The sequence below is a fragment of the Lissotriton helveticus genome, chromosome 11 (assembly GCF_964261635.1).
Source record: "Lissotriton helveticus chromosome 11, aLisHel1.1, whole genome shotgun sequence".
Classification (NCBI taxonomy): domain Eukaryota; kingdom Metazoa; phylum Chordata; class Amphibia; order Caudata; family Salamandridae; genus Lissotriton; species Lissotriton helveticus.
Window position 1 is genome coordinate 576,462,017 of NC_136072.1, and position 17,475 is coordinate 576,479,491.

The window sequence follows — 17,475 nt, forward strand, 5'->3', positions numbered from 1 at the left end:
ATACATGTCACTCTATTATGTAACAGTGTCTGGTTAAACAAGTACAATGCACAGGCTTGGCTCTACACAGAAACCAGGCAGGACAATACAGCAACGGATTCTAAGGCAATGGGGAACTCTATGCAACCCGCCCATCCTCTCTGGACCACATCTCAGAACACAAACAACTGGCAGAGGACCAGATAAGATATCTGTGACTATGTATCCCAACATGCACCCTGTCTCACTTAGTAATGACAGGCCCAGGCCTCCCTGTGCCACAACACACAGAATGAATTGGGACTGGAATTAGCGCTCTGAACTGTATATCTCCGAATATACTCTGATTTATTCAGTATAGAATTCCTGTCACTCTACAAGGACATGCACAAACATAATAATAAACAAGCATTGTCGAAGCCAATAATTTACCCCTGCAATATCTATTGACTTTGTCAATTTGTTTTTAAGACGTGTTACGCAGCAGCATTAGCTGCTGTACAATATGGCTTAAAGTTTTTTTAAATGTGCTATGAAGCGACAAGCGTTGATCGCCTCTCAGCACTTTTAAAAAAAACGATTAGCCATGCTGCACAGCTTGTGCTGCTGTGTAACGTCTAAACAAAATTGACCAAACCAATTAATTTCCCAGAGGTAAAACCTATTGGCTTTGCCAATGCTTGTCCAAGAAAGGATTTGTCTCTCACCTCGGTTTAACATGTAATGTCAGGGTGTACCAATATAAGTCCCGAAAGAAACCCAAATCATTGCCTTTTGGTGTTAACTGACAGACAGAAGGCGAAGCCAATCAAGTGGCAGAACTGCACAAGAAGAAATTTTGCTTCAAATCCCAGCTTCCCCACTTGACAAACTATTGTGATCCTATTCATATCGCTTTATTTCACTGTGCCTCATTGTAACTGAAAGTCAAATCTGAGTCCACCCGTGAAAAGATGTGTCCCAAATAAGAACCTCAATGATCTACATTTTAATAGACAATAATGTCACTACTAATATTGTCCATTGATCTTACTTTTATCTGATGTCAACACAGTGATATAATCTTGCGTATTAAAGTGAAACACACGTGGCTCGGATCGGTCGACTCTTCTGCTCTTAAAGTCAAGCCAGAATCGTGGCTTGGGTCTCTCTAAGGATTTCCTGGCTCACCCACCTCAAAACTACAGAATAGTTATCTAACCCGTCCTTAAGACAAATAATTGAAGGAGGTTGGAGCTGCACCGCAGAAGTGTTCCAAAGCTGCCTCTGGGCTCCGTGAGAGGTAAAATGGCGCTTCATGCCGTCTCTCCGGGATCACACAATTGGCTGTGCCTGAGCTTCTGCATCTGTAATAAAGGAAAGTCCCAAGCGTGGGAACACAGCCTGCTATGAATGAGAAACAGTGCTGCTGGCCACTGCGCTTCCAGTCAGAAACATATCTGCAAGACATGAAAGCAGAGCTGGAGACAGTGCAGAGAAAACAACAACAAAAAGAGAGCGTGCAGCCCTCTGCTTTGTAACCTTTCACTCGCATTCAAGGTCAACTGGTCTGCGTCCTGTCCCAAAGTGAGTTTACCAGCCTAATTTTCCAGTTTGTAAAATACGGTCTGGTGTTCCCGCGCTTAGAAAATAAGTCCCAAGGAAAGTCATCTTTTTTAATTTCCCGTGGCTCAATGTGCCACTGGCATATTTATAAGGCAACGTAACGCCACGTTAAGTGGCTTTTCAGGGTCTTCAAAATATGTGCCCCTTTCACGTAGAAAACTGTGTGAAAGGGGCGATCCATGGGTGTTGCTGGCGGCATTCCCAGCAACATCCATGGCTTTTTGTCACTGCCCCAGATTTATGAGAAATCGTAAGTTTGAGGCAGCGCCAAAAACGTACGCATCCGTAGGGAGGCACAACAAAAAGAAAAATCTTTATTTCTCCTCGTTTTTTCCTTTTTCTATGTGTGCTGCATTCTGCAATGCAGCACACATTGAAAGAGGAAAAAGCCTCTTGTGATTCATTTTGTGCAGGAAAGTTTCCCGTCCTGCACAAAAATAATCATCCCCACAACGCAGGCACCCTTGCACCATAGTGCAAAGATGCCTGGGTTGGCGCACAGCAGCCCATGTGCGCCGGCGCAGGGGAAATGGACAGGAATGTGCTGTATCTAGTTGATACAGTGTAATCCTGCCCTTTTATTTTGCCATGGGCCAAGCAAGTAGCAAGGCCTACTGCGCTGCCCTACGGCAATAACCCCATAAATGAGGCCCAAAGAGTGCAGGTACATAGGAACATTTATATCTTGAAATATGCCTATTGCCAGCTGGTAAGATAACAAAGCAGGTTGTATGAGGAATACCGACCACAAAAATAAGCTGGTACAAAAATCTAATTGTCAAAATATCAACAACAAAAATATCGACCTCACATATGTTTAATGTAAGTCAGCCAATCTTGTAAGAGGACTTTGGTGAAAGAACCTCACCTGAATTTCCACCTCGAAAACAACAACGACGTTAACTCCGCCACCCTGATCAACAACCTTGCCAACCTTGGCCTCAGACAACTCGTCACCGCACCCACCACGCCACTGGCCACACACTGGACCCCATCTTCTCCACAGGCACCCACGTTGCCTTCGACCACACCACCGAACTACACTGGACCGACCACCTCTGCATCCATTTTACCTTCAACAAACCAACCACGCACCACCGCACCCAACAGCTGCATCGCCGCTGCTGGAGCAAAATCACCGAAGACCAGCTGATCACCACCCTCACCCAGAACCCACCCACTGACGCCACCAGCCCAGACGCCGCAGCCTGCAACCTCAGACAGTGGGTCGACGACTGCGCCAACACCCTCGCCCCACTCAAGAAACCCTCCAACAACCACGCCAGCAAGAGAGCCACCTGGTTCTCCGACGAGCTGCAGACCTCTAAATGCGCCTGCCGGAAACTGGAGAAGATATGGCTCCACGAACGCACTCCGGACAACCACGCAGCCCACAAAGACGCCACCCGCAGACATCACCACCTCATCAGATTAGCCAAGAGATCCTCCTTCAAAACCGCCTGGATAACAACGCACATAACAGCAGAGAGCTAATCAGCATCGTAAAGGAACTCTCCAACCCCAGCGCCAACGCCAACGACATACCGCCCTCACAAGAACTGTGCAACTCACTGGCCATCTTCTTCTATCGCAAGATCGCTGACATCCATGACAGCTTCAACACCATGACCACCCCGACTACGCCAGACCCCACCCCCCTGTGAACACCACCAGCGCCAACAGCCTGACCTCCTGGTCCAACGTCATCCACGAGGTCATGAACTCCATCCACTCAGGATCTCCGTCAGACCCGTGCCCACACCATGTATTCAACAAAGAAGACGCTGCCATCCAAGACCTAGAACACCCTCCCTACCCACCTACGGCAGACCCAAGACCTACTCGCCTTCAGAAGACTCCTCAAGACCTGGCTCTTCAAGCAGTAGCGGCACCCCCTCCTCCCAGCGCCTTGAGACCCTCACTGGTAAGTAGCACGCTTTACAAGTACTCTGATTGATTGATTGATTGATTAAATGCTGCATATTCATTGGATGTGCATTTTATGGTACTCAGCCCGGATCACTGAAATAATATCGAGTACAAAAATATAGACATACAAAAATATCGAGGATAAAATATTGACTACAAAAATATCGAATTCCTATCTACAAAAAGGTAAGTACAAAAATATCGTTTAAAAATAATATAGTCAAAATATCGAATTTTTGTAAATGTCTTAAAAGTAATAATAAATGAAATATTAAAAATAATTAACTAAAGCATACTTAAAAATACTTAAATAAACTTAAAATTATAAAATAAATAATTTAAGCTAAAAAAACATACAATTTTATTTTTTAAAACATAAATATATATATTCACATGATATTAATAAAAAACATACAATATTTTTACCGTAGGATAGCGTAGGGGTAAAAATTACTATTTCCACTCCAGTGAGTGCAACAGTAGGGAAAGCGTTGGATAGCGTAGGGGTAAAAATTACTACTCCCTCTCCAAAGAGTGCTACAGTAGGGAAAGCATTGGATAGCGTAGAGGTAAAAATTACTATTCCCACTCCAGTGAGTGCAACAGTAGGGAAAGCGTTGGATAGCGTAGGGGTAAAAATTACTATTCCCACTCCAGAGAATAAAAATAAATTAAATATCAACACCAATAAAAAAATCATTAAAAGTAAATACCAATTTAATATAATATAATAATTAACCAATTAAAACACAAATAAATAATAATTATTAGAATTCATTAACTATTAATACAAATTAATTACCAATTTACAATTAATTAATTAACAAATACAATTTAATTACCAATTAATTCAAAATAAATACCAATACATAAATCAAAACATTTCATTAATTACAATTAAGTAACTTCCCACCCTATTCCCCTATAAACCCACAACCCGCTACAGAAAATAAATAAATAAAATTCACATAATTATCAATTAATCAATTAATAAAAATTAATTACCAATTAAAAATTAATTCATTATCAATTAAAAATTATTTAACAATGTATTCAAAATAAATACCAATAAATAAATTAAAATATTTAACTAATTACAATTAAATCACTTCCCACCCTATTCCCCTATAAACCCACAACCCGCTACAGAAAATGAATTAATAAAATTCACATAATTATCAATTAATCAATTAATAAAATGAATTACCAATTAAAAATGAATTAACAATTTATTCAAAATAAATACCAATAAATAAATTAAAATATTTAATTAATTACAATTAAATTACTTCCCACCCTATTCCCCTATAAACCCACAACCCGCTACATAACTAAAACGCAAAATCAAATTAAAAATAATTAATAATTTCTAAAAATGTATATTTTATTTAATATAATTAAATTAATTCCCACCCTATTCCCCTATAAACCCACAACCCGCTACAGAATTAAATTACGCAAAAATTAAATAACATAAAATTCATTACTTAAAATACATTACAAAAAATATACACTTTTCACACATATACTAACATACAAAACACTTAAAAAAATCGATATTATTAAAAATTCGATATATTTTAATAACCTATATTATATACTTCGATATTTTGGCTTTCTATATTTATAAAAATCGATATTACATTACTTACCTTAAATTCGATATTTTTGCTGACTATATTCTGTCCATTCTATATTTTGAACTCGATATTTATGTAATTCGATATTTTTTACTCGATATTTTGTGTAGTTACCACTCAGCCCCACTGTGTTTGCCCTTATCTCAGTTATGTATATTAGTATTAGTGATTATAGAAAATTTTGGGCACAAGGTAGATCCAAAGAGCAGGGCTTTTGCCTACTTCAGCAAAGAATAATTTATGCAGCTACTTGCTATCCACATTCATTCCATTCATACTTTGGTGTACATCAATGTGCTGGTCTAATCCTACGTATAAGTAGTTCGAGCTGTTGTGCATTTAATATATTTCTATGTTTCTGTCTAGAACTTTCCAAAGTGAAACTCATAACTGACACGTGTTTCACCCATCCTGTTTTGATACGCATGAAATATTCACAACCGAAAAAGCAATTTACCATTTCTATTTTTCATCAATTTTAGCATTAAAAATACGTAATCACATAATTCAAGAAGTTTAAAATAAACATGTTAAATTAAATTAAATCAAATATTAAGATAAGTAATTGATTAAAAAGTTAATATTTGACTTTTGTTGTCTTCCAGTTCCAATGTTTTCCATGTACCACTAGGAACGCCCCGTCATTTCCCTTCAGCCGTGTCTCCCCCTATGCATGCTTTTGTTTAGTTTGAGCCCCCTTGCCCCTTCAGTTTTTCCTCCACACTTCTCTGTGTCTGCCTATGACTCCCTGTGACTCCCTAGCTTCCTACTTATGTGTCTTCTCTTGTCTCTGCTTTTCCATACCTGAGTCGGGCTGGGCATTATATGCAATGGAGAATTTTCTTCACCTTGTTCACAAACAGTGCCTAGAGTAGGGTGAGGCTGCATGGCTATTCTGGACACAAACTGACATACGCATGAGTAGGAAAGGGCTTCTGCCTTTTAATTTAAAAAGCTTGATTAATAAGCTGCATTTTTAAAATTGTTATAATTTGGGCCGCATTGTAATTTTATTTTCTGTGCACTCTCTTCCTCGACTTCCCCGGTCCACCACTGTTATTCAGGTTGAGTGGAGGGAAGCTTCAATCAGACACTCGCCGGCAAGTTTGCAGTTCCGGTCTGAAGCTGCACCACCACGAAGGTTATCAGGCTAGTCGGCCGCCCCTTCGGTATTTACCCATCATGCCTCCTACAACGCGCAGCGGACGTGCGCAGTGGGCGCGCCAAAGGCAAGCCCGTCTGCGCCCGTCCGCGCCTGGACCGAGCCTAGGGCCACCCCCCTGCCAGTTTCTCGATTAACAGCCCAGAGGTGACTGTGACTTATGATTCAAAGCAGCTTCACTCTTTAAATACACTACTTCACTCTTGCCCTCGTATTGAACTGGCCAATCAGCCAAATTCACTCCCTTATGTCTGCTCTACCTGTTCCTATGTTACTAATAACTATCGTCGCTTATGACAGATACACCTTGCAGTAAGGGACCACTGCCTAAAGCTCTTATGACGGCTTTAATAAATGCACGTTCTCTGCCCAAGCACAAATATGAAATATTGAGTTTTATTGAGGACCACAAACTTGATCTTCTTTTCCTAACCGAAACCTGGGGTGATCTCTCCCCACGCTACCCCTTTCAAAGGCACTCTTATCTATTGCCCCCCAGGAACCCGGGGTGCATTTCTTACTAACCTGGAAGTTTTACTTGAGCCATTAGCAGGCGAAAACCAGTATACTATACTGGGTGATTTTAACTTTCACCTAGAGGCTTTGGACAATCCCGATACTGTAGCTCTCTTATCGGAATTGGAAGTAATAGGACTCCCACAATTAGTTTCAGGTCCCACCCACACTGCGGGCCACCTTTTGGATGGTCTTTTTTCTAGCCATATATCACTCAGGATAGGAGATGTTCTGCCCTTGACGTGGACTGACCACTCTGCAATTCTTTTTGATTTTCTACTAAAAGATAGTCCCTCCCCAACTAATAACTCTTTATCCGTCAATCATTTTAGAGCTTGGAAAAGCATTGATACTCTTGCATCCCAATCATTACTACTGACTTCGCTGCCGTCTACTGTGACTGATCCTGAGTTAGGAGCTATTAACTATACCAACTGGATTCAGAACACAGTCAATGTGACGGTCCCTTTAAAGAAACAATCTATCAACAGGGCTTCTAAGTCCGCACCCTGGTACAATGATATACTTAGGCAGGAAAAGCAAAAATGTAGACGTCAGGACTGTAGATGGAGACAAGACTACGATCTAGATCAAAAATCATGCTATAAAATTATGGTGTCTCTATATAAACAACTCATCATCATGGAAAAAGGTAAATTTTACAGTAATCAAATCAATCTGGCGCACGATTCTGTGAAACAACTCTTTCAGGTAGTCACGCGTCTCTCTGGCTAAGCTACATCTATCCTCATCATAGCTACTCAAGAACTTTGTGACTCCTTGGCGGACCATTTTCAAAGTAAAGTGACTGATATTTATACCCAATTTAAGGCACACACAATTAATACTGTACACTCACCTTCCACTCAAAGGGATCACAAGGACTTGGCGTGGTCGGGCTTTACCCCGCCCGACTCGACCTTCCATCCCTCCTTTCAGAATTTTACTCAGGTCCCGTCAGAACTGGTATCGCACCTACTATGCACTACCAATTCTGGCTCGCCGGAAGATCCATGTCCTCCTTCCATTCTCAAGATGTTCCCTGACATTATAGGTCCTAGACACGCTGATATATTTGATGTCATGTTTTCCTCAAATATCTTCCCTTCCATCTGGAAGAAAGCGACTATTAAACCTCTCATTAAGAAGAGTTCATTAGACCCCGCTAAAGTCGCCAACTACAGACCTATAGCTTGCCTCCCTTTCCCTGCTAAAATTGTCGAAATGATCATGAATATCCAAATTTCAGATTATATCAATCACAATAATTGTTTGGATAATTCGCAATTTGGATTTCGAAAGGGACATGGGACGGAAACCGCGCTTATTAAAGCTACGGATGAAATCAGGATGACACTCGACGGGGGAGGATCAGCAGTGCTTATTTTATTGGACCTGTTCGCCGCGTTTGACACAGTCGATCACTCCATCTTGATCTACCGTGTCTCAGGGGTGGGGATCACACATGGTGCTAGGGATCTCATCTCCTCCTTTCTTGCTGATCGAGTGCAATCCGTTGCTTTTGACAATTTCAGCTCACCATCTTTTACTCTCCCCTGTGGTGTCCCCCAGGGATCCTCGCTAAGTCCAACACTATTTAACATCTATGTGTCGGACTTGGCGAGAATCATTAAATCCCATCACCTGGCGGTGACAACCTATGCTGATGACACTCAGATTGTGTTGGCTATTAATAAAAACGGAGACAAAGTGGCTTCTGATTTTAATTTAGGAATGCTTGCAATAAGTGACTGGATGTCCACAAATTGCCTTAAACTTAACTCCGATAAAACGGAGGTTATGGTGTTTGGTAATCTCTCCCCAGCCTGGTCACCCACTTGATGGCCTGCTGCTCTTGGACCACCTCCGTCCCCAGTGACCAAGGCAAGAAATCTGGGGGTCATACTGGACAGTAAACTTTCCCTTATGCACCATGCTAACGCGGTGGTGTTATCCTCATTCTATACTATGAGAATGATCAAAAAACTCCTTTCTTATCTTCCTATGAGTAGGGCCAGGACATTGGTCAGTGCATTAGTGATATCTCGCATTGACTACGGCAATGGGCTCTTTGTGAATGCGCAGGAAGGATTTCTCAAAATACTACAGTCGGTGCAGAATGCTGCGGCCAGACTGATCACTGGGACCCCTAAGTTTACACCTATTTCCAGTACTATTAAACAGCTTCACTGGTTGCCAGTAAGACAAAGAACTAAATTTAAGGCACTTTGTATTGCCTATAAAGCAATTCACTCCCTAGGACCTGCTTTCCTAAAAGATGCCTTCTGCCCTTATATCCCGGTAAGATCCCTCCGTTCATCCACTGCATGTCTTGTACATGTCCCAAGGACTAAGAAAGTCTCATGGGGTGACAGGTCTTTTATAGTGACTGCCACCAAACTTTGGAATAGCCTTCCGTGCCAAATTAAAACCTGCACCTCTCTTCTTTCTTTTCGCAAACAGATAAAAACATGGCTTTTTAAACAGTAATCATTTTATGGACAGCATAGTGGACCCACAGCAAAAATAAATAAAATGTGTTCTCTGATGACCGGAACGCTTGGTCTGAGATTGGGTTTGTTAAATCTACTTCACTCTTCTGGTTGGTTGAGCATCAAAGGCCAAGTTCACATGAACAGCGATAGGCTTCAACCAGATACTGTGTAGCACAATTATAGAATACACTGTAAATATACCTGTCCAGCAGATCTATAACTTGAAAAGGAATGCAACATAAACTGAGAAAAACACAATTAACTGAGCAAGAGATATGGTTTTATGCTAAGAGATATGGTTTGGGTTTTAGAGAGCTACAATGAGGTTCACTTACAGTTTAGGTACTGTTCCTTGGTTCTGAACACAGGGGGATTTTGGCTACTTTCCGCCACAATAAGGGACTCATGAGTCTTTTGAGACCATATACCCAGTGCCCACCAATGCTAGGCACCTAGGGTAAGGTTCCTTAGGTAATGGAGCGGCCTTTCTTGAAGATAATTGGGATTTGGACTGATGCAGTTCCCAAATATCCAACTTTTAATGAAATCCCTGAAGGTCCAAAGTTCATACAGTAAGCCTTGTGGTCCCAGCCAGTACATCCTGGTTCCTGGAGTGCAGAAGCTGAAGTGATTTGGACCTCTTAATAGTCCATCAGCATCCACAAGTCCAATGGTGGTGGGTAAATATGCCTGTACTACATCAGAGGTGGTTTGGAGAACAACTGATGCTATAAGTGGGGTCCCCACCATAACAAAATGCCATTCAGTGGTGCAGAAGATTGAGCCAGCCTCCCTCCCTTTCCTTTCCTTCCCATCCCTTCCCTACCCTTCCCTTTCCTTTCCTTTCCTTTCCTTTCCTTTCCTTTCCTTTCCTTTCCTTTCCTTTATTTCCTTTCCTTCCTCCCTCCCTACTTGCCTCCCTTCCTCCCTACCTTCCTTTCTCTTTTACTCTGCCACACTCCCTCCCTAGATTCTTTTTTGGGGACCGTGGGACTCAGACTAACAAGCAGAGTACACTTGGGCATCACTTATGGGGTATCACTAGATTCTGTGCAGCAGGTTCGAAGGTCACTCCCAAGCTCCATAAATGTCTGGGAACTGATGCTCTCCAAGCAGTGTTCCCAGCTGAGAGGTGTCAGGCTTGCTCATTATTATTTATGTTGAACACCATGGGACACTTTGGACTAACTAAACTAGGGAATCAGAATCGTCGCTATGGAGATTGTATTGAGCTATACCTTAGACTCCCTGCCAACTCTGATCACATAATTCAATCCTCCTGCTTAGCCAACATACCAATAGAACTAGAACACTGGCAGCTAAATCTAAATGCAGAATGTATTCTTCTCTCAAGAACACCTGACTTCCATCTGAAGAAAAGTTGTATGAACATAATCAAATTTGTGAGCTTCAACCTCAAATTATTTAAATTTGTCCACTCCCCATGTTTTGAACTATAACCTGAAACCAACATTAATAATCTGATCAAAGGGGCATTTTTTCCAACATAAACTACTTCGAAACTGCAAAAATTTATTGCCACCAAAATGACAAAACTGCAGCGTAAGCCCTTGTCCTTCCTTGCCTCTTAAAGTCAATTCTCTTCTCACTGGACTTCAAAACAAAATCAGTGAATGGGTTCCACATCATCCAGAGGCAGTGTGAGGAAGGAGCACAGACACACCACGGCTCCAGATCATTCATTTGGGCCCTTATCAAGGAGGCTCTCTTTGTCCTCGGAGCCGCCATCCCACCCGTGACTGCAACTACACTGTCAAACTGTCATTCTCTACCAGGAGACCTCACCACTACGGAACCCATTGGAATTCTTCTGCAAAAATACATACGACCTGATGAAGTTCAATCCTGTTGAACGCAACGCGTTGACTGAGTCTTTTTGCACATTTCTGTTGGAATATCTGAACTAAGAACATTTTTTCACCAAAGGATAATGACTACTTGTTGTTACTGAAACAAAAGACCAGGGTAGTGCACCGCTCCATTTTTTTTCAAAAGTATAAACAACAGTCACATCATATTTATTCAGGAGACAGGCTATTGAACTTCTCGACTGGCATGATGTTAATTGATGCACCACTGTATTTGATAAAGGTTACGGGGCAACCGTTGACCTTTATTATAATCTTGGGGCAGTCTCCAAAGGTATTAGGTTGTTTGGTTTGGTGGTTTGCTTTTGTCATTTGTTCTTCTTTGCAAGCAGCCAAACCTACATGTGCCTGTCATTCCTTGGTCACTGCCATCATCACACATCCATCTTCTTTACATGGGCTTGGTAATGGCATTGAAGCGCCTTTGTAGGATGAATTTGACGACAATTGACTTTGTCTGGTTTTTACTTATTGTAACTGATGTTGCATTTTAGCCTCATGGGCATGTCGAAAATGCTTCTGGAACCTTCTGGAGTCCATTTCCTCTTCTTGCTGTGAGGTATTTGGCTTCTCTTTCACTTTGCAAACCATTATGAAGTGGTTTTCTTTCCCGAAACCTTTGCATGTCTGTCCTACGGCTTGACATTTGCTTTTAGGTGGAAACAAAAATCCACATCAGAAACACACCTTTTTCTTCTTTGGAAACATTGACTAGGGTGTATCTACCTTGTGCTTGCTTTGCATGATCAATGAAAAGTGAAGTAGTGTGGCTCAATGGTTAGAGCGGCAGACACTGATGCAGCGGTCTGGCCAGGGACCAGGGTTCAATTCCCGCTTTGGCGGGTCTTGGGCTCAATTTCCTCGGACCTGATAATTCTCGCCTCTGTGCCTATTCTAATCATGGGTCCCACTCTGCAACTCTGGGCAATAGCTTTCTTGATCTCCACAACGACCCCAACAGTGCTGGGATGCCTGGCTTCACCTTGGGGGTGCCCAGGAGTGGACATTTCACAGGGACAAGCCAGGAAGGGTTCCACAGCGGTATGCGTTACAGCGCCAGGACACCCAAGGGTATTAGTGCGCTTTACAAGTACAAATTACAATGCTAGTTCTTTTTTCGCTGTTACAGCTTCCATATCAGCAGCCACTCAATCTGCTCTTTTATCGGCCTTCACAACCATTAGTTCTTTCTCTAAACTGAGCATCTCACTCAACATGCGCTTTCTGAAAGAGTCTGAAAGACAGCCATCGGTTACTCTGATGTGTATGGCTGAACATAAGTGTTTGTACTGCACCTTTTCACTTGTAGGAAAACTTTAATCTCAACAGAGCAGGACTGAGTTGGTCATGATGACAACTACGGATCCAGGTTCTAAGTCTGAAAAGCTTATTATGAAAATTTATGACAACTGCAGTAGGATTTGATGTTCGCTACCCCCTTTGAAAAATCCTCAGGGTAGAGGTTTCGCACTGTGACAATCCACGTTATGCCTGCTTAGGAGGAGTAATATATTTATTGCTAATTGCTGTTTCCTGTAAATGTTTGTAATGTTATGATTTTATTACTGATGGATGCTTGGGAGAAAGCTTATGTCCAGTAGAACAGGCGTTGGTTAGGATGGCTAGCCAATGACGAAGGCTAAAGGCCTGATTAGTTTATTGGGAAGGTTATGTCAGATACCATATGTCTTAGCTGTTCAATATGAAAAATGATGATAAAAGCAGTGGGACTGACTTCTTTATTATGAAAAGCATATATTAAAGCCATGAGGCATTTAAGGGTGGTTTATCATTACTCTGTGTTAACGCCTCTAGGCAATCATAGCCTTACGTGGATTCACATGGAATACTATATTAGGCAAGAGTTCTAGAGCTGGTTCCCCTTCTAACAAATTCCTGGGGCTGGAACATTTGCACTCTGAGAAGCCTTGTTATGCCCTCTTCCAAGGGGTTGTGTTTTGTTTTGCCAACTTTGGTAGATATTTCTAATTTGTATTACTCTATACTTGACTGCTATAATGTTGTAAAGCTTATGCTCAAAATAGTAGGCCTGAACTGTTAATTGGTTTGAGCCATTTATAAAGGGTTTAGTACAGTAAAAAAAAAGCACTGAGAGGCAACATTAATATTTCAAAGCACAAATGCACAAAACAAGAAACAATCCGGACTCTTCAGTGTTCAATATGCATAATGCATTCCAAATCATATTAAATTCTTCTGTTCACTATGATAGGTGAAAATCCTAAGGATGAAAAGGTAATCCGCAAGCGTTACTGCATTTCAGCCTCCTGTAAGCCGCTGTATTCCTTGACCCGCTGTAAACGTTTCCGCTGTACGTTTCATCCTTAGGATTTTCACCTATAATAGTGAACAGAAGAATTTATTGGGATTTGGAATGCAGTATGCATATTGAACACTTTGTGCCATGAGTTAAGTGATTGTGGAATCTTTATTGAAGTGGGAGACTAACTGAAAGTGTTCCCTTGAGGATATTTGTATCAATGGAATGATGTCATACCAATTTGGAGTATTATGATATAATGATCTTGGGACTTCAATGACCATTATAGGATTGGAGTGTTCTGACAATTGCCCTGAGGAAGCCACATCTAGGGTGAAACGCGTTGGCTGTATTGTTCCATCTTCTTACGCCACGAGTGGTCCACAAATCCATGAAAAGATCATATCTGGCATCACTGAAGAGTCTGGATTGTTTCTTGTTTTGTGCATTTGTGCTTTAAATATATTTGTTCTTCTCAGTGCCTTTTTTACTGTACTGTAAGTGTGGGGTCCTTTGGCAGTGGACCAAGGAGGTGGGCAACATCGACTCATAAGCATATCTATGACCTGTGTATAGCGAGGTGGAGCAGCTTTGAAGTATCCCTTACTGCCTTCTTTCTGTTTTTTATGAAGGGTATAGGCCTTACTGGTTTATTAAGAAAAGTCATGTCAGATGCCATAAGTTAATTTGTTTATTATGGAAAATTACAACAAAGGTATGAGGCCTGACCTATTTATTGTGAAACTTATATAGAAAGCCAGAAGGCCTTTTAGGGCCGACTGGTATTCTAGTGATACATGGAATCTCGCACATTACTCTTGTTAGCAAGGTATTTTGTATTGGTTACGTATCTGGCAAACCCTTGGTAGAATATCTGTACAGTGACAATATGGAAAATAATGGGAACCACCCGGCAGGTGTAGTTGTCTGCAAGGGCCATTTAATAAATCATAAAAGCTCTACATACATAGAGGTCTTGAGGTCAGCCTTCTTCTGTCTGCTTGAGTGTCCTTTACTTCTGTTGCTCCCCAAGACAGCATACTCCATGAGGCAACAGGACAGTCCATTTCTGCCATTGGCTCTATTGCTCTGTGAGGGCATGTGCTCTGGGGTATTTTCCCTAGTCAAGTGCACATCTGCAGAAAAAGGAGTGCACTTCAGTATCTGTGGTAATCTCTTCTATCTCTTTAGTGGCATCGCTTGCTGTCTCTTCTAGGACTGAAACTAAAGAAGCTGTTCTAAGTATGCTCTGGGCACATCGTACTACTCCCAGCTCCATCACAGGTTCCAGTCCTTTCAAACTTCCCTGAGGTAGAGAAGCTTCTTTTCACATGTGCCCTGCGTGGATGAAGAAATTGGGTTCCCTGACCAGGTGTGGGTAGTCTCATGATAAGGGTGGATCACTTGATCAGTGTGTTCTTCCAAATCGTAAGAATTTTGAATCTAATGTTTCTGTGGGAGATTGGGTGGGAGCTAAATCCCGTCTTAATGTACCTAAAGGCCTTTCAAAATGTGGTCCTTCTGTCAGGGTTGATGCTGTCTCACGATTTGCTGTTCGGGTCAATGGGAAGAATTGGTGGAACTTATCTAGGATTTACAAGATTCCTAAGAGGGTAGTATTGCAACAAGACCTTGAGCCAGGAGATGTGGCAGACACTTTAACAATGACGTTCAAACAAACTCAGAAAGTGAGTTCTGATTTTGCTGAGTTGTCTATGAAATATGTTCCGCCACGTAGGAGTGGTAGGATTAGTTTTCCGCCTAATCGCATGGATTTGTAAACTTTATGCTTTGTCAAATGTACTTTAGTTCTTATTATCTTTTATTCTTCTTCATCACATAATTTATTTATTTCTAGTTTTCTTCTTTGCTGATCTGTTCCTCTGGTTTTTATCTTTGCCTGTCTTTATTATTTCTTTTGCACTTAGTTATGTTGTTATTGGGAAGAGAGGAAATGTTGTGGTAATATCTTCTATCTATTTAGTGGCATCTGTGATGTCATTGTCATGACAATAGAATGCACTCATTTGAATGTCAGGAGCCTGTCAGTTCCTGGGAGCTGTGGAGGCAAACGGTCATTAAACATGAAGCCTCCTTACCTACTTGTCTCAGCGTAATTACTTCAGCATCTTTAGCCCATATCTTTCCTTTATAAATCTCCATTACTTTCTTTCTTCCGGCTTTGTTTTTAAAAAAATGCAGCAGCTCCTCTGACAGTGCAACCAGGATGCTCATTTCATCTGCTGTGTGCTGCATCCCGTGCCACCACTATTTTGAAACTGGGAGACTATTTGGAATAGAGTTGTTCACACCATATCACTGTTTTACTGTTTCAAGATGCCATTGTGTTTAGCATTATTTTGGCCACCTTTCATCAGTACAACAGTGAAACATGATACCCTTTATCATTCAAAGATGGGTGCAAAGTTTACCAAGCGCCCATATTTTAATGGGAGGAGCATAATGTATCATTGCTTTTAGAGCTCCAAGTTGGCTAGCACGTTTCCTGTAAAGATGGCAGCTAGGCTGTAATGTTAAACAATGAAACGCCATGTGCAACAGCATATCAAGATGGCCACCCACTGACAGGTTTAATTTTAATTTTGTAATGCAAGCATATGCCAAACAACATTAGGTGGCGGCATTTTTTTTGTCGTCTGATTTTATTCTATTAATTTATCTTTCATATGTTTGTTTAATTTGTCTGCTTTATTGTTGGTGAGTACGTGGATGAGTACAAGAATGTGGCGTACATGCCAACCTTCCCAATTAAGGCGCGAGACTACCGATTTCAAGGCTAGTCTACCGCTTCCCGAATCCTGCATGCTAAAACTTTATTCTTCAACGGGCTTCTGCTGACAGGGACTGGTCTTGTGTAACTCGGATTATGCACTGCCAGTAACCTGCTCCCACAGGTCAGTCCACAATGTCACGCTCTCTCTGCTTGCAATAGCGCTCCCTCGGTGCTCCTGACAGGTAAGAAAATAAAATAATTTTGCTTTTCTGATATTCTACCTTGCAGCAGCACACTTGCAAATCCCATGCAAGACAATGCAAGACAATAGACCCGATTAATGCCTGGCCCTCCATAGAAAGCAATGGTAGAAATATATTCTACTGATTGTTTTTTAATAATTTCCTGCTTTCCTTTTCTAAAATGTTGCCATGTGTTCACTAGGTGGATGAATGGGTGTATGGCTGCAGGTATGAGTGACAGAATGCTTGTGTGATTACTCACTCTAGGCACAAAGGGCCAGATGTAGGTCACCAAATACCGGTTGGTAACGGCCGAATTCGGCCGTTACCGACCGGTATTTGGTGATTGAGATGTAGGGGGCATTATTTTACAGAATCGGTAAATTTACCGAATCGGTAAATTTACCGATTCTGTAAAATACCGAATCGGTAATTTTACCGATTCGGTAAATCCATATGTAGGTGACACTCCTAAGAGTGCCACAGGCCCTTAAGAGTCGGTATTTTACCACCCAATCCTATTGGGTGGTAAAATACCGAATTCAGGTGTGCATGCACATCTGTGCATGCAAACCTGTGCAATGTGACACACAGACATGCCCTTAGGGCATGTATGTGTGCCACATGTCACACATGCCTGTACTTGGGGTGCTAGAGGGTGTTAAAGTGACACCCCCTGCACCCTTGCAGGATTCGGTATTTACCGAATCGGTAAATACCGAATCGGTATTGCCCATTGATTCCTATGGGCTTCAAGGCCCATAGGAATCAATGGGCAATACCGAATCGGTATTTACGGATTCGGTAAATACCGAATGTTACCGATTCGGTAATTCAAAAACAAAAATTACCTACATCTCCCTCCTTCATATTTACCGATTCATAAATACCGAATCTGTAAAATTCGGTATTTATGAGTCGGTAAATAGAAGTTACCTACATCTGGCCCATAGTGCTTTAACTCACTTTAGACTGAAGAAGCACTTTCTGCTATCAGCTACAA